This window comes from Aythya fuligula, chromosome 1 (assembly GCF_009819795.1).
Source record: "Aythya fuligula isolate bAytFul2 chromosome 1, bAytFul2.pri, whole genome shotgun sequence".
Classification (NCBI taxonomy): Eukaryota; Metazoa; Chordata; class Aves; order Anseriformes; family Anatidae; genus Aythya; species Aythya fuligula.
The window spans coordinates 22,492,039-22,517,730 of NC_045559.1; positions in this window are offsets into that span (position 1 = coordinate 22,492,039).

A 25,692-nucleotide genomic window follows, 5' to 3' on the forward strand; every position below is an offset into this window, starting at 1 on the left:
CTGATAACACCCCGATGTTTTAATTGTTGCAGAGCACTGCTTATACTAAGCCAAGGACACATCAGCTTCTTGCTCTGTCCTGCCAACGGGCAGGCTAGGGGTGCAGTAAGAGCTGGGAGGGGACAGACCCAGGACAGGTGACCCAAACCAGCCAAAGGGGTATTCCATACCATCTGACGTCATGCTAAGCAATATAAAGGGGTGGCTAGCCGGGGGAGGGGGCCGGACTGCTCAGGGTTAGGCTGGGCATCGGTCAGCGGGTGGTGAGCAATTGCACTGTGCATCACTTGTTTGTACATATTACTATTAGTAGTACTATTATCATCAATGTATTATTATTGTTATTGTTATTGTTGTTATTATTATTATTGTTATTATTATTTTCCTGTCTTAATAAACTGTCTTTATCTCAACTCACGGGCTTCACTTCCCATTTCTCTCCCCCGTCCCAGAGAGGGAGGGGGGAGGGTGAGCGAACGGCTGTGTGGTGTTTAGCTGCCGGCTGCCGGCCGGGTTAAACCATGACATATATACAAGTAGTGAATTCATTAACCGATGATGGTTTGGAATGCTTTCCCAATAAAGTAAGTGCACATTAACCTTCATCTGCTGAGAACACACAAGAAGAAAACAAACACAAAGCCTGTCCATTCCACTCATTTTTGTTCCTGACTCCCTGCTCCACTATTGCAATTCTAAGAAGATTTAATTTTTTATTTATTTATTTATTTTATTTCTGTTCTCTAATAGAAACTAACTCTGCTTAAAATAATGAAATACTGTCTGCATTATTTAGGGAAATATTTATCTGCATTCACATGGGAGTCTAATGAGTGGGTGTTCAAGGCTAACAGGTCACCCAACAAGCACTTTGTATTTAGGAGAGAAATAGTTACCTCCAGAGTGTGATTCATTGAATCCTAAAAAAAGCATCTGAAATAGATTAGAGGACTTTTCCTAAGATTATTAGTCTTCCAAAGCCTTTAAAGGGCAAAGTAATGTTGATTTTCTGAGCATCAGAAAAAAAGCAAAGAGAAAATTCTAAAAGCAAATTATATATATACATATTCCCTCCTCTCCACCCATACATATGTGTGTGTATATCAGTATATAAATATACTAGGCTCGATAATGGACTTTTTTACCCCCTCAGGAAAAAAAAAAAAAAAAAAAGAGTATATTCATATATATATACAGATATATGATCATATCTGTATATCAGTATATATATATATAAATATGCCAGTGTGGTGTATTGTTTGCTTGATTTTAGTGTATGTGTATGTATACACAAGAGGGGAACAAAAACTAAAAATTGAGCCATAATGAATTAAAAAAATAAAAAACACCACCACCACCAAAAATGTAAAATAGTTGCTAGATAATACAGTCCAAATTACTTCAGCAGCAACTACGTTTAAATGTGACATTTAATTGTAAAGTACACAGTAGCAGTACTCATATGGTCTATAGATTGTGCAAAGCTCACAGCTACAATATTTCTTCAAACAATAGCATGCTGTGTTCATTGCGTACTGGAGAGCATATAAGGTAAGTTGATACAGTTATGCACATATTGCTTCTCCTCAGATTCACACTGGGTAAAACCAGTGACTTCAGCTTATTTAAACTAATGTAAATGATGTTAGAATCAGGCTGGTGGTGAGGAGGTTGAAAAGCAATTTAGACTATGTGTGTTATACCTTTCTTAGATAAGTAAGCATGTTTGTTTAAATAAATACATAAATAAGTAAATATATAAATAAATAAATTGAGTGATTGAGGGAGGCAATTTTAGTCTCAGCTATAGGATAAAATGATTTCTAATTTCTTAACGTAAAAAAGGCTGTTGATCACAGCTTCTTCAGAGAAAGTTATAACAATGGTTGTTTACTCTTAGCTTTGTGTTGTACATCAGAGTCCTGAATTTCTGCATAACTTTGAAAGTACCTTGTCCTCAAAATCAAGAAAAATTAAGTTTGATTGCTGTTTTCTTCTATTCCATTTCTGTACTTCCCTTCCAACAAGTCAGTCAAACAGTCTGCTGCATGAAGAAAACAGATGACATGGGAACACATCACATTCAATGTCCGTGGGCATATTTTGTTGACTTTAAATAGTATCTGGCTCTTCATGACAGAAAATCATTCCTATTTCAGAGCTTTAACAGCTGAAATAACACAATGACAGGTAGCCCTTTACAAGTTCATTAACTGTTAGAAACAGTTCAAAATATGTCCTTGACCACAGTGTTGCAAGCTTCATTTAGTTAGATGAAAGACTGACCAAATTACATTTTATAGTAAAATATACCTTTGTGACTTTTATTATTGAAAAAGTCTTCTGTTCTCTCTCCCTCTGAACTATGCAGTACTCTTCCACCTCAGACTGTTTATATTTATTTGGTCTGAGAACAAGTGCAAGAACTGGCCAGGCATATTTCTCTAAAACTAACTGTAATTTTGTAAGTACTCAATTAATGACCTATATCCAACTAAACATTGATTTTTGGCTGTCACGGTAAAAGAAGGATGGATTTTTCTTTTTTATTTTTCTTTTGAATACAGTTCTTACATTATGAGGTATTTTATCTGATCAAGGGTTAGAGTAGCTTTTCCTACATGACCTATAAAATATGCTGTGTGTCATTACAAAATGCTATATTTGTTATGATTTTACAGCGTTACAAAAAATATAGAAATAATTTGTTTTTCCTCACCATGTTGTTGATCTTCAAACACAGATTTGAACCTAAATTTAGAAGATGGGTACATTGAAGAAAGTCAGTCACTTTGGGCTCACAGGGGAGAACAGGTTGTTTTAAGGTGTGACTCATCTGATAGATGAGTACGACCAGATGTCATTACATTAATTTCATCCTAAAGTGTCTTCCTGTTCCCATTGACTATAAAAGAATTTTAGATGGCTAGTTTGGACACAGCAGCCTGAATGTTAAATTCTACATTTGGGGTCAGATGTATCCTATACAAAATGTCCCTTTTCCATCTACAGGGTCAGTCATAAAGAGAGACTACTGAAAGGAGAGGCAAGGACACTTGCTGAGGAAGTAGCTCATGGTACCTAGCATTCTCTGCCCTGCCAGTCAATGGAAACTGATTAAAAAGTATATGCAGTTTTAATGTGTCTGTCCTATCACCAGCCAAGACATATGCAAATACTCTGGTGACTGAATTTTAATGTTCTGAATCATCACAGACAGAACAATTTAAAACTTCACCTTTTATGACTAATAAGCAGAAGATTTTCAATCTGCTTTTCCTAGCTAATGCTTATCTCATTATAGATTAGAAACAATGTCACATGTATTGGTTTGAATGGAAAGTCAAATAATGATCAAAAGTCATTAGTTCTGTAAGGTAATCTTTGAAAAGAAATATTAAGAAATGCCAGTCTGTTCAAAACCAAGAAATGTTGGAAAAGCAGGACAAATAGTCAAATAAACAATGAATTATGGAGTGCTTTCTCAGCTGCAGAATATCTTTAAAGTTGCCCAGACTTTTAAGTATTTAAATTAAGTATTCTTGTGAAATAAAACACTTAAAGTCACATGCACTTATTTTCAAGTTTGTTAATGTTTCACAGGCTTAAACCAAATTAACCATATGCTGTCATACTCCTTTGAATAAGGTTTATATGTTTGAAGTGTGAAAAAATTACACATGAGAACATCTAATAAATTATCAAATTTTCTTCAGGGTCAAAGAAAACCTATATTACAAAATAATAAATCTATAAAATGTCTTATTAGTGAACATTGAGAGACAGTTGGGTAACTGTAGGTGACCATTGGGAGACTGTTAAAGAAGTTACTTCTCAGTAGAGATATCATCGCTATGGTTAGCATATGTAAACTGTTGCAGTTTAAAGTAAAATGAAGTATAAAATTAGATGACTAGATGAATACAAAACCAATCAATGTTATTTCTACTTTAGTTGTACTAAGAATGAACTCACATTCTGTTGCTTTTGATGGAATGGATGAAGACAGGAAAAAAGTTTCTATAAACCAGGTGTAAAACAAATTAATTTTTAACATTTGCATCATTTTAAATTCATCAGAGAATCCAAAAAACAATGATGCTATCTCCATGAGGTCACCTCTTCTGATAGGAGTAGCAAATAGGGAAACATTTATCCTACTGTGCATAATAGAAAATAAAAACTTGTTTCAATGGACAGGACAGTTTCTCCATACAGAATATACTCTTACTTTTTCTCTGTCTTGAGCCTCCTCCAGAATAGACTGTGCATATTTACAGTAGTGGAGCACTTCAGTCATAACACATCAGCTTCAATCTCTCAATTGTAAATATATTTGGGTATATACGATATGTGTCATTTTGTCTTTCAAAGAAATGAGATGTTGCTTAGAACATAATAAAAAGTGTTTCTTTCACTTCATGACAAATGCAGAAACTTCCAGTATGTTCTTGTAATTTCAGCAATTTGAATTTGTTAATTTCTTCAAATATTTACCAGGAAACAAAATGGGAAAAAGAAGACCATGCTTAAGTGTCCTTGTGATGGTATCACAGTGACTACTTAAATATTTCACGCCTGCTTTCACAGTGAACATTATACAGAGAACCTCACCAGTGTCCAGACAATTCTGTTCTGAACAGATCAGAAATGAAATCTCACATTCCAGGTATTGTTTCTTCCATTACTTCCAGAAAAAAAAAAAAAACAAAAAAAAAAACAAAAAAAAAAACAAATATATATATATATATATATATATGTTTTAAATATATATATATATATGTTTTAATGATGAACCAAACCTATTATATTTTTCCATTTTTCTACAGAGAATATTATTCCCAAGCAGCAGTGTATGCATACATATGTATATTTAACATCTAATCATTCCTGTGTTTTCAACACAGAGGATAATGTATGTATGCATACAACACAAACATATGTTCTTTTCACATCCACAAGAAGACCAGAAACAGCATAAAGTGCAGCATACCTACAGGTGACATTCTTCTAATCACTGTGGTGATCACTCTGAAAAGTGATTTAAAGGGAAATCATTGCCTTGAAATTCTATTTATTTATTTATTAGGGTAAAACTTTATTTTAAGCACTTTATCATGCTGAATATGAAGAAATATTAATGTCAAGTTTTTATCTGCAGGATGTTTTTATCTGCAGGATGTCAAAAGGCCTACAACTGGCCTTTTGATAATATTTTTAAGCAGAAAGTGAATTCAGAATGTTTCCTTTTTATAGTTATGTTACTTACATAGAAAAATATATACTTAAGAAAAGATGTTGCTTCATCCTGCAATCCTTCTCTTATTATGTCAGTCTCTCCGTACAGCAGATATTTCTTTCTAGCTCTAAAAATTCTAGCCATAAAAAAGGTCTTTCAAATCTGTCTTCAAATGAAATAGTGTTTAAGTACATGAGAAAACAACCTAGCAGAAAAAAAGGAAAGGAGAGAAGGGAAGGGAAGGGAAGGGAAATAGAGAAGGATGCAATGTGGTTTATATTCTGAACAACCATACTTTCAGCCTTCTGAACTCCTGTTGCAACATGTACATAGAAGTTTTGCAAAAGGGCTGTTTCCATCAGTGATGGAACTAATGGGGTTTTGATTTCTGCAAGTCTTATTTATATATTTTTTTTCTGTCTTTTATCATTGCCCGTGGTCATTAACAGGTCTCTTCTCAGTATTCTATTACTGGTTCTCACAATTTTTATTTATTTATTTATTTATTTTTTTCGGTGACTTTTACTTGTATGACAAAAAAATTGTTCTAGTTGGTAAAAAGGATATTGTTTCTTTTTGAAGGGAAAAGTAAATAGCTGGGATGTGCTACTGTACAATATTTTATTTACCTGGGAAATAATAATAATAATAAAAACACCAAGAAAATGCTAATTACTTTTTTCTTTGAGAACCACCACTTTTCTTAAAAGTATAGTGTGTTAATGGGATACTTTGAAGATGAAATTAGGGGTCTGATATCTAGAAACTGCAGAGAATTCTCAGTTACCAGTTAAATTTCTTAAATTATTCAGACACATGATTTTTTTTTCTGAAATTCTTTGACTTTTTTTTAGGTCAATTAATTTTTTAATTTTAATTTTTACTAGATAACCTTCTGCCAAAGGTCCAAATAAAGGCATTCACTGTGTTGCAAGCCTTGGGATCCCTGGCTATTTGACTTACTCAACTTAACTTCTTTATCCCTTGCAGTCCTCAATTAATTTCAGTTTTGTTTCATTTTATAAGAAAACTTAGCAAAGTTTGAAATTTGGAATCAGACTTCTTTACAAAATCATTCAGAGCTGAGATCTCCAGAGATATGACCTACATATAGGTCACAACATATGGTAAAATGGGATGAATCACTAAAGCTGTGTCTATTGAAGCTGAAAAAAATGGTTAAAGAAACACTGCTCTGTCTGTGCCTACTCTTCCATTAAAAAAAAAAAAAAAAAAAAAAAAAAAAAAAAGCACAACACCAACCAAACAACAATAACAATGTGAAGGAGAAAAGGAAATATTTATATCACAAATTCACAAATGGGACATCATATAATCTTCCTCTATATGGTTCCCTAATGTCAGCATTTTTCTTTAATCAGGAGGCAGCAGAGTCCCCTAAGATTAATGTAGCATACATCAGTTGTCACATTCTTTGGTGTTATACAGCTGTTCTACATCATATTTCCAGCATATGCTTTATTCACTTATTTGGTGAGCTCAAGTCCTGTGTAAATATGAACATGCCTTCCTCCTCCCTCCCTCCCTCCCTCCCTCCCTCCCTCCCTCCCTCCCTCCCTCCCTCCATCCCTCCCTCCCTTCCTTCCTTCCTTCCTTCCTTCCTCCCTTCCTCCCTTCCTCCCGTCCTTCCTATCTTCCACTCTTCCAATTTATTTAAATGAAAAGGGGTATGTAAAACAAAGCATTTCAGAAGATACTTGGTCTCGACAATACAAAAATTTACAAGGGCAGATTGATGTGTGAAAACAATTCTAAAATATTTATATCAACACATACCATGTTTCTATTCTGATCTGACAGACATCGCTAACATCTGCTCAAATTAGTTTGTTACTGTGTCATAGTGTGGTGGTTTTACCGTGCTGGGCAGCTAAACCCCACAACCGCTCTCTCACTCCCCTTCCTTTAGATGAGGAGGGGGAGAAGTAAAGCAAAGAACAACTCACGGGTTGAGATAAGGATAATTTAATTAAAGGGAAATAATTATAATAATTAAATAAAGACTACCATGAACTAAACAATTTAACTAAGGGGAAATAAAAGGGAAAGGGGAAAAAGGGAGGAAAACAAACAAACAAAATAAATGAAAGCTATATGGAAGTGCAGAGGAAAGAAATTACTCTCTACTTCCCACAAATGAGCGATGATTGACCACGTCCTTGAAGCAAGGCCTCAACGCACGCAGCCGGTGTTCGAGAGGAGGACCGACGTCTTCTCAACGAGAGCCCACCCCTCCCCTCTTCTTCCTGTTTCCACCTTTTATTGCTGAGTGTGACACCACATGGTATGGAATATCCCTTGGGTTGGTTTAGGTCAGCTGCCCTGATGATGTTTCTCTCCTCACTTTTTTGCCCACCCCCTAGGAGGGTTAGAGAAAGGCCCAATGCTGTGCCACTGCTGCTCAGCAGTAGACACAACACTGGTGCGATAACACTGCTGTTCCAGCTACAAGTACAGAGTACGGCACTGTATGGGCTGCTGCCGGGAAAGTTAACATTCCAGCCAGACCCAGTACACATAGTAAAGGAAAAATAGATTGTAACATGAGTATGTTATGGAAGAAGCTGAATCTTCTTGTCAAACAACAAGAAGTTTGTTTTCTTTTATTATAGATAGTGTGAACTAGAACAGTTCTTTCCTGGAAATCTAAAAGGTATTGTCTTGTCTAACTAATACCTTATTCTAAATTATAAGCAAATTTCATATCCTTGAATCTGCTTGTGGCACAGTTATATCAGAATACATTTAAGTCTAGATAACTGTGATTCAAGAGTCTTAATGAAGTAAAACAGTTAAAATAAGGAAGTTTTTTTTTTTTTCACAGCAGTCAAGTTGTTTGCTCTAGAAGGAACATTTTAATAAGTAATTTTCTCAGCTGACAATTTAGAGAATATACTGATAAATTCTGCACCTGAAAACAAGGCTAGAGTAGTAGAGGTAACTGAGATCTCAGGTTTATTTGTACAAGGATATTTTACAGCCAGCCCTAAACTTTGACTTAAATCTCCACTTACAATCTTTCACTTTTCTTGAAGTGGAAATGGAGGTATCTGAAGACAAACTTTATCTCACCCATAGGTAGTTTCTTCTGTTAATCTAAAATCCACACAATATGTTCTCAATAACATTTAACCTAAATTTTTACTGAAAGATCCTGGCTTAAGTATATTTCTGGTTTCTGTGTCAATTAGGAAAATTTTATGTTGCAGGTGAGCCCTAAAACTTAGGAATTTTTATTTTAAGAGATTCTTCCGCAGTTGTTTAGGATTCATCATGGTTGCCTTATAAAAATGAGCAGCATAATTGCAAGTTTCCTGTGTTACCTGAATGTAGCCAGAAAAACAGAAAAGAAAAAAAAAAAAAAAAAAGAAAATGCAGTTCTCTTTGTTAAAATGTGACGTTTAGTAATAGTAGAATCATCGAATGAAGTGAATTGGAAGTAGGAGTTTGAGTATTAAAACTGAAAGGTTCTTCAAGTTTAGGATGTAAACTCAAGCTAAATTTTCAAAAGGACTTACAAAAAGAGAAAGTTTATTGAATATAGGACCAAAAGCAAGTTGACTAATGAAAAAAGTATAGAATGGAAAAAAAAAAAATCAAACCAGGTGAAGCAAAACCATAATTGCTTAATTTTAGTTTGACATGCATTAAACAACAAATGCACAACATCATATAGTATTCAAGAATGACATATGTGATATGTATGTGTATGTGATATGAGTATACAGTATACTGTATACTACAAAATGTATTTTATTTACAAGAAAATTTACTAAAAATGGGAGTAGAATGAGAATAGATTTAGTCACAAGCAATCTAGCTTCAGTAGTTCAAAATATGCCTTAGAACTAAGTATTAAGAATATGTTAAGATAAAATAAATCAAAAATTAAATGTGTATATTGCTTTATCAATCATAAAATATTCCAAATTAAACAATTTTTTTTTTTTGATAGATGTGATTTACAATAACTACAGTATTTAATTAGACTAAAACATCTGTTTTAATCCCTTATGGATAAAAACAAACAAACAAAAAACAAACAAAATAAACAAACAAAAAATACAGTGAGGATGGGATTACTGATGAATTAAAAAGCAAGGGAAGAACGATACAACCTGAAGAGAAGATTACAGAGGATTTTGAAAGATGGGCTATCAGTAAAGCGGTATTATCAGTAAAGTTATCAGTAAAAAGTATTCTTTTTCACAAGAATATTTTTTTTAGGGCAGATGTTTTTTAACATTTTTGTCTAAGGAGAAATGATACGATTTGGCTCAGAGAATCTAAGATGACACAAACATGCTAAGTGTTGCCCATAAGAAAAGAACTAATGTACACAGGAGAGCTGACTATTGTGATGATAGGATTTTTAAGATGTAATGCAAGTGATAAAAATGCAGGTTCACATGCTTCAGATCAAACAAGATAAATTTCAGTGGCATCTGTCTAGGAGCTTATCTGTAGAAAAACAGAAAGCAAGAATTTGATCTGGTAGTTGATCACAGAGTAATTTCTATCTGCAAGCTTGATATAACTGTGAGAAAGAAATGAAATCTAACTACAACAGAACAGAAACTTTCAGCAAAAACAGCAAGAAACTGATCCCACTGTACAGCTTAGGCCAGTTTAGCCTCTTCCAGAATGCTCATACGACTGTGGTTACTCATGGTCAATGAAAATGAACACTGAATGGAACAAGCATAGGAAGACCTTGGAGGATATTCAGAGGATGAAGCAGCTACTACATGACAGGAGACTAAAGAATGTGACTTGTTTGGTTCAGCTAAGGAAAGCTAAGAAATGACTTGATCACTGTCTGTTACTGTAAAAAAAGATTAATAAATAAATAAATAACTAAATAAGAATTTCTATGTCTAAGTATTGATAATAATAAAAAAAACAAATGTAGTGACTAGCAAGGAACTGTTATCTATTGCAGCTTTTGCTGGGCTGAGTAATGCTAGACAATGTGTACTCTGACAGATTAATGAAAACCAAACATGAAATTCAACTGCCCCAAATTGGACTCACAGAAAACCATGCATTTACATCTACTTCAAAAAACTATGCCAAAATCAAGTAGTTCCAAATAAAGCCAAGAAGTCCAAATTAAAATTCCTGATCTGTGTTCCTATTTGGTTATGTAAATAAAGTTTGAATCCCCAAAATCACAGGTATCACATAATGTAAAATGAATTGTAATGCATATTGTAAAGAAGGGAAATGCTGGCTAGTCATATTCTCTTGCTGAACAGTTATATGACTTTTTTATCATTTGTTCAGCATTTTGCCAGTGTTTTGCTTCACCATTCTAGCCACATTGCCAGAATAAAAGAAACCAGAGAGACGTTTCTGTTGTCTGGTCTAGTTTGTTCTTCTAGAATCCAGGGTCAGAAAAACAGCAGACCCTGCAAAAAAGGCCATCAGCACTTAAGCTGGTGAACTGTCATATCACACAAAAGTCCAAACTGTACATGAATAATTTAGTCTGTGTGAGATGAAGATGAAATCAGAGAGGTTCAGGAATAGTTTGCTGGCAGTGAAAAAAAAAAAAAAAAAGTTTTTTATTTTTATTTTTTAGGAATGGGAAGATTAATTACCTAACAAATAATCACAATATTTCATAAACTCATAGAAGAGTTTGAGTTGGAAGGGACCTTAAAGACCATCCAGTTCCAGCCCCCTTGCCATGGGCAGGGACACCTCTGACTAAATCACATTGCCCAAAGGCCCATCCACCCTGGCCTTGAACACCTCCAGGGAGGTGGCATCCAGTTTCTCTCAGCAACCTGTTCCAGTGCCTCACCATTCTCATAGTAAATTACTTCCTTCTTATATCTAGTCTAAACCTACCCTCTTTTAATTTAAAGCCATTGCTCCTTGTCCTGTCACTGTATTCACTGTTAGAGTCCCTCCCTAGTTTTCTTGTAGGCCCCCGTGTCGTGGTTCCGCTCGAGTGGGCAGCCGAGCTCCACCACAGCCGCTCTCTCACTCCCCCTCCTCAAAGAGGAATGGGGAGAAAATATGTGAAAAGGGCTCAAGGATTGAGATAAGGACGAGAAAATCACGCAATAATTATTGTAACGGGCAAAACAGACTCGGCATAAGGAGATAGTAAGATTTATTGCCTACAACTAACAAGCGAGAGAAGTGAGAAAACAAAGGGAAAAAAAACCAAAAGCACCTTCCCCCCCATCCACCCTCTTCAACCTCCTCCCCCCGAGCGGCGCAGGGGAACGGGGAATGGGGGTTATGGTCAGTCTACAGCACTTCTTCTCTGCCGCTCCTTCTCGGTCACTCTCATCCCCTGTGCTGTGGGGTCCCACCCACGGGGTGCAGTCCCTGATGAACTGATCCGGCGTGGGCTTCCCACAGGCAGCAGCTCTTCCAGAACTGCTCCAGATATGGGTCCGTACCACGGGGTCCATCCCTCAGGAGAAAACTGCTCCAACCTGGCTCCCCTACGGGCAGCAGCTCCTGCCAGGTCACCTGCTCCTGCGTGGGCTCCTCTCCACGGGCTACAGGTCCGGCCCGGAATCTGCTCCGGCAGGGGTCTTCCACAGGCGGCAGCCTCCGTCGGTGCAGGGCCACCTGCTCCACCGTGGTCTCCTCCACGGGCTGCAGCGTGGAACCCTGCTCCACCGTGGTACTCCATGGGCTGCAGGGGGACATCCTGCTTCACCATGGTCCTCACCACAGGCCGCAGGGGACTTCTGCTCCGGCGCCTGGAGCACCTCTCCCCCTCCTTCTACACTGACCTTGGTGCAAGGCTGTTCTCCCACTCCCTTGACTCTCCCGGCTGCTGTGTGGCGCAGCGTTTTTTCCCTGTCTTAAATATGCTCTCACGGAGGCGCAAACAACATCGCTTATTGGCTCGGATCTGGAAAACAATGGGGCCCTTCCCAAACATGGGGCAGCTTCTAGATCTTTCTCACAGAAACCACCCCTATAGCCCCCTGCTACCAAAACCTTGCCACGTAAACCCACTACACCCCGTTAGGCATTGGAAGGCCTCTATAAGGTCTCCCTGGAGCCTTCTCTTCTCCAGGCTTCTCCCACCTCCATTTCACATGTCGTTATGTTACTTCTTGTCATCTCCATTTAGACTCTAGCTAATTTTACTACATTATTAATGCTTTGTCACTTTCAACAGGCCCTTCAGTTACCTCTCTGTCCTCTCTGAAGTCCTCATCTGTACTTCCTATTTAGAGTGAATGAACAGTTCAAACAGAAATGTAAAGCATGATGCACCAAACTTGCATGCATCTGCTGATTTCCATTTAGGCATTGGAAATAAGTTCAGAAGAGTCATCCAACCTTTCTTCTAAATGCCAGTAGTAGTGATACCAGCCAGACAAAACTGTTTTTAGTAGCTCTGTTTAAAATAAGAAACTGTGCTATCTCAAATCCTTATTTCTAGCTGTAACTCACTTCCAGCTTGTGAAAATAAAATTCAAGCCACTGGACATCTTTCGTAGTTATATAATTTCATTTTGTAATTTCTGTTTCAGTACAAAGATTTCTTGTGCTAAAAATAAGAACAAAAACTCAGATAAACAATTAAATAGTGTGTTTCTTAAAACTACAGAAATGCAGGTTCAGCATTGGCTTCCTTCCTGTCGCTGATACCATAGAATCATAAAATCAAAGAATATCCCAAGTTGCAAGGGACCCACAAGGATCATTGAATCCAATTCCTGGCTCCATACAGGACCACCCAAAAATTAAACCATGGGCCTGAGAGTGTTGTCCAAATGCTTGTTGATCTCCACTAGACTTGGTGCTGTGACCACTGCCCTGGGGAGCCTGTCCCAGTGCCCAAGCACCCTCTCGGTGAAGAACCTTTTCCTAACACCCAGCCTGACCCTCCCCTGTCCCAGATCCATGCTGTTACCTTGGGTCCTGTCACTGTCCCCAGAGAGCAGAGCCCAGCACTTAACCCTCCACTCCCCTAGTGAGGGAGCTGCAGGCTGCCATGAGGCCTCCTTCAGTCTCCTGTTTTCTAATCTAAACACACCAAGTGACTTCAGCCACTCCTCATATGCCTTCCTCTCTAGATCTTTCACCATATTTTTTTTTCTCTATTTTCTTTCTGATATTTACTCAGCCCACACAGACTATTAATGCATGTGCAGCAGGTCTACTAGCAGGTTCCTTAACTCTTGTGATGGGCAAATCTCTTTGATCTATTTGCATTCAGTAAGCATTACTGAATCCCAGAAAACATCCAACACTGATAAAGGGTAAATCTACATAAAAGTTGAAAGTATCAAACCTCAACTTGTAAAGTATTCCAGAAGCCATAAACCATGACCCAAAAGAAGGAAGGTGCAATTTTCTAGATTCAAATAGCTGGTAGATATTTTGTAGTCCTCCTGGTACCTCTCTTGCCTACACTAAATTTTTATCTTTAATATGTTATTAACCAGAAGATCAACAAATTGTAAAGTAATAGTCAGCTAGAAAACAATAATGTGGAAAATCTATCTAAACTTCATTTGGGTATTTTGGCAGAGGGGTTGGACCCGATGATCTTTTGAGGTCCCTTCCAACACCTAGAGTTCTGTGATTCTGTGTTTCTATTACATTTCAGCTTAGCTAGACATCATTGATCCTATCACCTCAGAACTTACACCAACCCACTGAAAAATTATTTTTTCTGTGTGATGCATCTCAATTTTGTCCTCATCTCTCAGCTTTCAGTGAAGGGCTGCAGGCTGTCTCATGCCAGTTCCCATACTCCCACCCTCATCTGATCCCAAACACGTCTGAATGAAAGCTGCAGCTTTTCATGTAGCAGGCAGGAAGAAGCATAAAAAGTCCATTGAATCATTTTCATCGGAGGACTTTGAAGAATTTCCTGAGGTAAGATGTTCTGTTTAACGAGACTTTTTGCATGACTTTAATCCAGCTCTCCATTCAGTTCATCTTCCAAGGAAGGGAATAATATCAGTTAATCTGTACTCAGCACTGGATAAGGTAGTTTGTTTGCAACATAGGGAAGAAAATTGAAAATTAAGAGCTCTGGGCATTCTGTGACATAATTGATAGATCTAAAATGCATCTCTGCCAATATGTATGAAGTGCCTTATTTGTTCTTGAAAAACTGCCACATGTAAATTAACCAAACAGCCAGGAAGACTTACTCCTGAAATAATGTTTGAAATACTAATGAAGTAAAAGAATTTCTGTTCACAGGAAGCCTTGTTTGGGTCTTATATTCAGATAAAGTGAGAGAATACCATTAAGTGCCCAAATCCTACATGTGTCTCATGCGTGCCTGATGCACAACACCCGAATTTATGGACAGAGCTGTTGTAAAACAATTCAATTACTTCAAAAAGATTTAAAATAACACAACAACAGTTATTCATGAAACAGATAAGAAATAATTCTTGGCATAGCTGGAATTTCCTGAGAATGAATGAGGGAAGGAATGTGATAAAAAGTTCAGTGATGGTTCTTTAATCCTAATAAGTAACTCTGAAGGACTGCAACGTGCTATCAGATAAGGAAGCAGTTAATTCCTGTGTTGTACAGCTTGGTTCCATGAAGCTGATCCTGAGGAAAAGGATTACACTGAACACAGAGGAGATGCTATGGATGACTTGCATTGTGCCTGAATCTCCAAGGCTAGGGTTCATGTAGAGTCCTTCCCAAAGGAATTATTATAAGGCTGTGAATTCATGTTTCATTTTTTTCAGAGGCAAAATCAGCTTAAAAGGCTACTGCCCCTTGAGTATTCAAATACAGCAGGTCATAAGGAGGTGCTTTGAGGTCAATTACTAAGAAATGACTTGATGTAAAGGGTCATATTCATCTAAGGACTGTTTACTAATTCAGTTCATAAACAAACAGCTAAATTTCTATAGGTGAAGGAGGTATATGTTGTTACACGGGACAGAAACATAAAGGCTGAAAGATGTGTTAAAGGAAAGACAGTCTCAATCAGTGACCTTAATGCATCATATCTGGCTGATTTGTTTGCCCAGTTTCTACTATGTGGAAATATTAAGGTCTTCTAAACAGGAATGGCCTATGAAAATAGCTGCCTTTAGTGTTAGAAAAAATTCTCTGGAGTGAGGGGTCGTCTCCTGGTGGAAACAGTAAACTCTTCTGTACTAGAAAAAAGTATCTTTAATGCAAGAGGCCAGGAAGGAATGAGAACAAAACGGAAGACTCACAGTATAGAAGAGAACAGGCAGATCAGCCTAAGTTTTGATGGAAGGAAAGATGTTTTTTTTTTCTAGAGACCAAGAAATGTCTGTGTGGTCTTTCATGTAACCCATTTACTACCAAAAGCTGATGGCTAGAGAACAACACCTTAGGGATGAACTGGCACAACAAAGAGGTTTTAGGAAGGTAAAAAGTTCATTTTCAAATCCTTTTATCCTAATCAGATGGAAGGCCTGAATCTTCTTGAGTTAGAGTTACTCGTTCCAATTTTTTGTTTTAATAAAAGCAAACATTAGAATTTCAAAACCCTTTTGCTATTTTGAGATACTCTTTACAAAGCAACAGCATAGGCAGTCCATCTCCAGAGATTTGGACAATTTGCTATCTTTTTGCAGTGCTCAGGAAAACAAAGCATGAAGCTTAGGATAAAATCACTATGATACTGAAAATCAGTGAAGAGTGTGAGTCATACCTATGTAATGTGAAGCATTGGTAATAATAATACAGATTACAAGCTGATTAGCAATAGAAATCTCTAAGGAAGGTTAAATAGAAAAAAAAAATAAATGAGTGGAGTGCAAATTAAAAGGAAATCAAAGATGAAAGAATAGATCATTCAGGTGTCAGTTACAGTGAGATTGCCCAAAGCTGCGGATAGTCTCCTCTCACCATTAGTAATACAGAAGAAAAAAAATCCTGATTCTTTCTGCCTAAAAGGTACATTTTCACAAGAGTATTCCTATTTTAGTGAAAAGACATTTAAGGGCAATCCTTAGTTTTGCTGGAAAAAATCCTGCCTTAGTCACAAAGGATTCTCTCTCTATATCGTGCTCCTAGGAAGCCAAATGCGTATCGTAGAATCTATAATCAATAAAACTTAGCTCACATTTGCTCTCTGAATTCTCATACTCTTGAACATAATATGTAGAACATTTTCTGCTTCTATGAAAAATCTCTCTCCAGCCTGAAAAAGCGTTGCAAATGTGTTGACTTTAACAGTCTGGAAATTTCCATTGAATCAATGAGTTACCTGATGCCAACCATAATATCTAAAAATATGGATATGTTGTAGTTAGATTAATCTTTGATATAGTCAAGTTGACATGAAATTACATCTGGATCCAGCCATAAGCTCCATGTCTAGTAATAAAGAACAACCAGTTAAAAGCTGACATATAACAAGGCTTACAAAATGTTTGGATTTTCAAAGTTAGCTGATTGGGTCACAGTTTCATAATCGTTTCTTGTCATTATAGTTTGACTTTAAGTCTCCCATAACCTATGTCCTCATTCCCCCACTAAACTATTACTTGGCCTAGTAAAAAAAAACTATATGGTTGAGACAGACATAGTGAGGAATTGATGGAGATTGAAAATAACAGAAGTACACAAATAATAACACTGACACAAGTGTATGCATAAAGGATTGCAGGATAGCTACTTTAGCAGGCCCTTTTGCCAGAACAAGAATTCATAGCTATCTTTTGCCCTAAGTACAATTCAGGCCCATATTTATTTATTTATTTATTCTGGGAAGAGCAAATTTCACACCCAACTAAATTTCCCATCATAAATCAATAAATCTAAAGGTAACATTACAGATAGCTAGCAGAAAGAGAAGTCTATATGTTGTTCTTGGATAAAAGAAATAAAGAAATACAGGTTGAGGTGCATGGTGATCTTATATATATATATTTATTACATTGCTTTTTACTTCCTTATCTACTCCTATATTTGGTCTATTTGTGCATTTATTCCAAGCCTTTCCTATCTGTTATGGTTTTCTCCATGGATTATTTTTTTCCTCTACTGCTCTCACATTTCTTCCCCTTCCAATCCAGCTGAGAACAAACAGAAAAACATGAGACTGAAGTACAGGAGAGTTTGAAATCAGAAATAATTAATTCAAATTTTCATTATATTCTCCATTGTCTTTCTGATTAGTTGTTTGAAACGAACAATGGTTGCTGCAACAGCACAACTTTCATAAGATTCTATACCCATATTTCTCACTGAGAAAAAGTGATAATTAAAGAATCACTATATTTGACCTGGTTCCTTGCCTCTAAATAGCATAAACAGATTCTTGTTTCATTGCTCTGTATCTTTACAAGAAGAAAAGGAAAAGTACTTAGTATGTTACAATGAGCTTATGTGGCAAGGTTTTGGTAGCCGGAGTGCTGCAGGGGTGGCTTCCATAAGAAAAGCCCAGAAGAAGATATCCCAGATTAGATAAGAGCCAGCTCCAGTTGGTTCCAAAAGGAACCTGTTGCTGGCCAGAGCTGAGCCAGTGAGTTATGTTGGCTGTGCATCTTTGAGAACATAACTAAGAAAGGAAAAACAAACAAACAAAAACTACTGTGCAACCACAGCTAGGAGAGAGGAGTGAGAAAATGTGAAACAGCCCTGCAGACACCAAAGTCAGTGCAGAAGGAGGACAGGAGGTGCTCCAGGCATGCAGCACAAGTTCCCCTGCAGCCTGTGGAGAGGCCCCTAGTGGAGCAGGCTGTCCCCCTGCAGCCCATGGGTCCCACATGGAGCAGATCTCCATGCTGCAGCCCATGGAGGAGCTCCTGGTTGAGCAGGTGGATGTTGCCTGGAAGAGGCTGCAGCCCATGGAGAGCCCCTGCAGGAGCAGGTCCCAGCCTTGAGCTGCAGCCTGTGGAGAAGGAGCCCACACAGGAGCAGGGGGGCCAGGGGGAGCTGCTGCCCATGGGGAACCCATGCTGAATCATTCTGTTCCTGAAGGAGCTTCACCCTGTGGAAAGAATCCATATTGGAGCCTTTTTTTTTTAAGAACTGGAGTACCCCAGGGATCAATACTGGGTCCAGTCCTGTTTAACATATTCATGACTGATCTGGAGGACGGGGTAGAGTGAACCATCAGTAAAATCACAGATGGCATGAAACTAGGGTAAGGGGCTGACTCATCAGAGGGCTGGGACCATCCAGAGGGATCTTGACAGGCTAGACAAAAATCTCATAAAGATCAATACATGGAATTGTAGAGTCCTGCACCTAGGAGGAAGAACTCCAATCACTAGTAGCTGCTGAGAGACCAGTAATCTGGAAAGCAGCTCTGCATAAATGACCTAGGAGTCCCATTGGTCATGAACATGAAGCAGGAATGAACATGAGCATAATGAACATGTGCAGGAAACATGCACTTGCCATTGCGAAGGCTAGCAATAGGCTTGGCTGAATTTGGAAAAGTATCACCTGCAGGTCCAGAGAAGTGATCCTTCTCTTCTCAGCATTAGTGACGCCACACCCTGAATGCTGTGTCCCGTCCCATTTCTCCCAATACAACAGGTACATGGACATAATGCAAAGAGCCCAATAAAGGACCACAAAGGTGATCAAGGGGCCAGACCACCTCTCCTATGAGGAGAGACTGAAAGAGTTGTGAAAGTTCAGCCCAGAGAAAAGAAAGCTTGGGGGGATCTTATCAATGTGTTAAATATCTGAAGATGAGGTGCAAAGAGGATGAAGCCATACTAGCCTCAGAGGTGCCCACCGCAGGCAATGGAACACAGGAAGTTTCCTCTAAACGCCAGGAAACATTTCTTTAGTGTGTGGGTGACTGTACACTGGCACAGGTTGCCCAGAGAAGTGGTGGAATCTCCCTCCTTGGAGATCTTCAAAAGCCGTCTGGACATGGTCCTGGGCAACCTGCTAGAGATGTCCCTGCTTGAGCTGGGGGCTTGGAACAAACGACTTCCACATGTCCCTTCCAACCTAAACCATTCTGTGATTCTGTGAAGAACTACACCTAGTGGAAGGGAATCAACACTGGAGCAAGGGAAGAGATTGAAGATGAAGGAGCAGCAGATGATCAAGCTTTGTGACCTGACCGCAGTCCCCCTTCTCTGTTCCTCTGCACTGCTCAGGGAAGGAGGTTGGAGTGGATGGATCGAGGGGAACCATGTGCTTTTAGTTTGCTTTGTTTCTCACTCTTCTGGTCTGGTAGTAATAGGCAATACATTTTATTAATCTCCTTACTCTGAGTATGTTTTGCCCCTGATGGTATATGGTGAGTGATCTCCCTGTCCTTATCTTAACACTTCGGCCCTTTTTCATCATATTTTCTCCCCTATTTTCTTAGAGAGAGAGAGTGAGAGATCAGTGTAGTGGAATTTAGCTAGCCATCAGTGTGAAACCACCACAAATGTTTAATAAAAACTATCTAAAACTATACACATATGTATTTCAAGATTTGTTTTTGTAGCTTGATACTTTTCAACTTATTGTAACAATATACAGCATAGATTTGCATAGCACTTTCCTTTAAAAGATGACCTCTAATTATCCAAGTGATCTTTATCAATAGTTATGTATAATATCATAGTAGTTAATATTTAATACTTAGATCAATTTAATATGTAATACTTAGATCAATAATTTAGAATTTAAAGATTCTCCATGAAGCAGAATTGATGCTTCACAATTAAATAATCTTTCAGCAAGCCATATGTACAATGGATGCAATGCTTGATACAACAAAATGCATTTTTCAAAGCTGTTTACAAAACTGAAAAGTGAACCTTTACACAATAGGGTAAAATTCTTTTGGTAGCTTAATCACATTTAACTAAAATATAAAAATGTTATGATGGCAAAGCACACATATAAGTACTACACTAAATTTTGTTATGAACTTCAGGTTACTGTTCTTGCATTTTCATATAGAAATCATCAAATGCACAGTTTCACAATCATTACATCACTGTGTTTGCTGATTACTTAGAAATCAAAACAAAACCAACACACTCACAAAACACAACTGATTAAGTACATTTTCAAAGAAGCCTAGTGCTGAACATACAGTGAGTTTGGATCCATAGGCTACTGGTTGTTAAGTCCTTTAAAGAAAGCCAGTCGTTTACTGAATATTTAAGCATTATTGACTGTCGTTTGAACTGTTGACCTGATTTTTGTACGTTGAAAAGTTAGTATTTAGTCCTACAGATACTTGTTAACCTTCAAAATGATCACTAGATCATTAGATGTCTTTCCCTGCATTTTTTTTATTATTATTATTTTTATTTTTTTTTAATTTGAAGTATGTGAACCTGGAACATCGTTGCATAATATGACATAATTCTAGTCCTCCTATATTATGTAGACTTCAGTAGATGCTAGACAAATGGATTTAAAATCAATGAGATGAATCTCAATAGCAGATATGGAATTCCTTAATTGCACGTATGTCACTTTGAAATCTCCCTAGAAAGCTGGCCTTCATGAAAGTTAGTCTGTTCATCCTTCCTCATATGGAGTCATGTATCAGATCTTTCTTTAGCCAGGGAAGAAAGGATTTGCTCAGTTTGACACATCTTCACATAGAGAATGAGAAATATGATAGATAAGGATGGCAACGGTAAACATTGTCTGCAGAAGAAGTTTGAAATAAAACTTTCTTTCACTTCGTACTTTAGCTGAGAGCAGTGGAAATTGTAGGCAATGAGCAACTTTTACGACAATGTTGTCAAAAAACTCTTTAAGTAAATCAGAACCACTTGGGTAAATTCGTATAGGCTGTTAAGCCTAGATCAGAAGACTAGCCACAAGATCTAACTTGTCTCATGTTCACATCATTCAAATCCTAAAATCAGACATAAACTTTCATAGCCTAATAAAAAAGATAAAAACCACAGAGACTGTTTAGTTTAGAAAGGAGATGATTCAGCAGGGTGAAGGTGGGGACAAAAAAAATAGTAAAAGTTAGAACTGAAAAAAATGGGCCCTAATACAGTTTTATTATTGGACAATACATGGCTACTTAATGACACATTCAGGTGAAAGCTTTTGGGAAATTCTTACATGGAACAACCTGTGAAACTTACTGTCAAAAGTTGCCAGTGTATTAGTTTAGCTTTAAAATTAGATTTTTAATTTTTTTTTAAATAACTGTTTTGAATGTGATAGTGCAAATTTTGGGATAATTTGGAAGGTGACTGATAAGAGATAAGAAGGAGCTTTCCTCCAAATGACTATTGCTTACATTGATTTTTTCTTGAAATCATCAAAAACAATGGAAAAACACTATCTGTTTCTCTTGCTGTGATACAGGAATTCCTTGTATAATCAATAGCAAACTCAGTTTTGTCTATGCCTTGAGATTTGAAAGTAGTACACTCGTTCCACATTCAAAACCTATTAGTCATACTTCACAAAATGTTCTCTGGATCAAATTAAAATGGAAAGTAGAAGAAAATTAATATTTTTTGCCTGTACAGATAATTTCTCACTGCTCAAAGATCAAACATGGAAAAGAGGAGACTGTCTGATCAGAAGGTATTTGCTATAGAAATCCTGCTGAAAGTTTTTTTCTTACAGCACTCAATTTAAAGTTTTCTCCCTTGCGGTGACTTTCCTCATAACTGCACAATACAAGAGCATAACAGCCCAATTCTCTCTGTTCCTCATGAAACAAGGTCAATATATTTGTATTACCCAACGCACCTTTTCCTGTTTTCCCTCATTTTTCTTCTTATTTCAGGAGATGCAAGAATCTAGTATTCTGGTAGTCATATATCAAACTGATGCCTCAATTTCTACAGCATGTTTGCACAGTATTTATGTTCTTTTCAGAGTTTAATCCAAACTGTTACATTCTCAGGGAAGTGTGCTTTGAACCATGAAAGAAAGATCTAAATAGTTGGTTAGGTTATTTGACTGCCTTGTTGAAATGTGCAGTTTTACACCAGCTGAAAAGTAAATGTGATCCATAACAAGTATTGAGAAAACAAACAAAAACTGGGGCCCAAAACTGAACACAGTACTCAAGGTGTGACCTCATCAGAGCAGAATACAAGGGGACCGTCACCTCCCTGCTCCTGCTGGCTACACTATTCCTGATACAAGCCAGGATGCCATTGGCCTTATTGGCTGCCTGGGCACATGTTGGCTCACATTCAGGCAAGCATCAATCAGCACTCCCAGATACTTTTCCACTGCACAGCTTTCTAGCCACTCTCTCCCAAGCCTGTAGAGTTGCATGGGGGTTTTGTGACCAAAGAGCATTACCTGGCACTTAGCCGTGTTGAATCTCATCTCATTGGCATCTGGCCATCAATCTAACCAGTCCAGGTCCCTCTGCATGGCCTTCCTACCCTCTGGCGGATCGACACTTCCCCCCAACTTGGTGCCATCTGCAGACTTACTGAGGGTGTACTCAATTCCTTCAAGATATGGATATCTTTAATATCCATAAAGATATTAAAGAGGATGGGCCCAAACACCAACCCTGGTGAACAACACTTGTGACTGGTCACCAGCTGAATTTCACTCTGTTCACCACCGCTCTCTTGGCCTGGCCATCCAGCTAGCTTTTAACCCAGTAAAGAGTGTATGTGTCCAAGCTGTGGGCTGCCAGCTTCTCCAGGATAACACTATGGGAGAAGGCCTTGCTGAAGTCTAGGTATACTACGTCAACGGCCTTTCCCTCACCCACCAGGTGGGTCACCCAGTCATAGAAGGAGATGATGTTGATCAGGCAGGACTTGCCTTTCATGAACCCATGCTGACTGGGCCTGATCCCCTGGCTGTCCCACATACATTTCATGATTGCATTCAAGATGACCTGTTCCATCACCTTTCCTGGCACTGAGGTCAGGCTGACAGGCTTGTCATTCCCCGGGTCCTCCTTATGACTCTTCTTATAGATGGGCATCATCTTAGAAAGCCTCCAGTCATCCAGGACCTCTCCAGATGACCAAGGCCACTGATAGATAATGGAAAGCAGCCCAGCAGTCACATCCACCAATTCCCTTGCCATCCTCATATGGCTCCCATCTGGCCTCGTGGAATTGTGACAGTCCGGGTGGAGCAGCAGGTCTCTAACTATTTCTACTTGAACTGTGGGGGGGGTTTCTTCTGTTCACTGCCCCAGACTTCCAGGTCAGGAGGCTGAGTACCCCAAGGATACGTGGTCTGACTAGTAAAGACAGATGTAAAGAAGGCACTAAGCACCTCAGCCTTTTCCTTATCCTCTGTAGTCAACTGAACATCTGTCTCAAACACTGATATTTGTTTAAAGATTATCTAAGACACACCTTTACTTCTTTTTTATACATTTTCCAATCCTATTGATTAAAAAACAATAACTGGGGCATCTGATATATTTATGCACAGTACCAACAAAATTTATTCACATGTTGGTTGTATAGCAAATAAAAGTGAAATCCAAATTAGACCAAAAAAATAGATTAAAAAAAAAAAAAAAAAGCACAGAAGTGATATCTGATGATAGGAAAAAAAAAAAAAAAAAAAAAAAAAGTGGAAAAAAGTGAAAAAGTGGAGGAATATGGAGACAAGGCATGAAAATAACAAAAACTATTCAAGGATATGTAAAGACAGATACCCAGTTTTCACAGACTTTGACTCCAGTCTTTCTGTGCCTTTAATATTTCTAACCATAGTAAATGAATAAAGGCAGTCATTTTGATTCAACAAGGTTGTTCAACAAGGTTGAACAATTGCTGGAACTGTCAGTGTACTCAACACTCTTGAGAACTGCTGACCCTTTGCTGAAATATTGCCATTAACTTATTTATTTTCATAAGTGTTTTTTTGAACTATTTGAAATCTATTACACAGAGATAGATTATTTGTTATAAATAGAGAATAAATAAATATTTATAAATAAATAAATTATTTGTTATAAATAGAGAATATTTGTTATAAATAGAGTCACCCACAAAATCTCAATGCCATCCTGTGTTGAAAGGGCAAACAACAGAAATAAAGGATAAACAACACAGAGAAGGTGCTAAATTGAATAAAAACGTCTTTCACTACTTATGAAATAAGATTAATTAAAATAAAATACAAGACAACTATTTTGTTTTAAAAGTTGACAATATGAAAATTCAAGAATTAGAACTTTACTGACAAAATACCCTAATTTCTGGTAAAATGGAATCCCTTTTCTGATCATTCAAGAAATAGAACTATTTGATAACATAAAGCATAAATTATACAAACCCTGAATTTAGACTACTGAAAAAGTGAAATTGCATATTGAAGTGCTTCAATTTTCCTTTTTCAACATTTTCAGTATCTTTAGATATACCAGCATTTTAGCGATGCAGTCATTAGCTGAGTTACTTCACTAGAGTATTGTGTTACTTTCAGCCTATTCCCAATGTTGAAAAAAAGACAAATATCTAAAAATCACCTGCAAATTTTAATTTTTTTTTTTTTTTAAAGCAATAATATTCTTCATCTCAAAAGTGTAGCTGTACAATCCAACAAAAAGATGTTAAAAAGAAGCCAGACAAAAAAAAAATTCTTTGGTCATGCATGAAGGAATATTTCAATTAGTGTAGATTTCTGTTTGCCACCTGTATTAAACTGTACATTTCCAAAGAATACTGTCCAATTTGTTTCTCTAGCGAAGAGCCTTACTTTCCAAATGGTAGATTTTAGAATCAGAGTTTTTTTCAAAATTCTCAGATGGAGCAGAGACTGCAAATTCATCAAAATCAATGTGTTTGCAGGAGTAAGTTCAATTTTGACAAAGTTGTGACAGAATGGAAACAGGGTTCCAGTTGTCTTCTGCAATGCCAGCTTACCCACCTGCCTTTTATAAAAGCTGTTGGTGAACTTCCAGGCTCCCAACTTTTCAGCTGTCCACCTGGCAGACTGTTGAGATGTGAGTCCTGGCTCCCAAATTGCTCTGTCTAGCCAAGGCTGCAAGGCTTGCTTTCAGTTTGCCTGGTGAGAAGCTACCAAGCTTGCATTGCCAGCTCCAGCTGGTGAGCAGACCAGGCTTTCATGGATTATGAGCTAGGTCTACCTGTCCCAGTGTAGACCTAGACACCATGTAACTTCTAGCATTGCACTCAGAGTTTTCTTACAGTTGAAACATACTGCGTTCCAATTCAAACTGTGACAAGTAAATGAATTTATTAATAACAGAAAATTGAAAGCTGTGAAATGGAATTACTTATCTAACCATGGGTCTTCTAAATGATAATATATATAATTGTATATATCATATACAATCATATACAATATATTTAATATATATAATCTATATTATAATCTATATTAATATATATTATATATGCTTATAAAGTGTGCATATAATATATATATATATGCTTTTTAAGCTTTTATTTCCAAAATATGGTTCTTTTCCAGACACACCTGCCAATAAGATGTTAGAATAAGGGTCTAGAAAATAAAATCCTTTGCAGAATTTATAGCCTGCCACTGCTGTTTGTCATTGGGCACTCCATTTCACT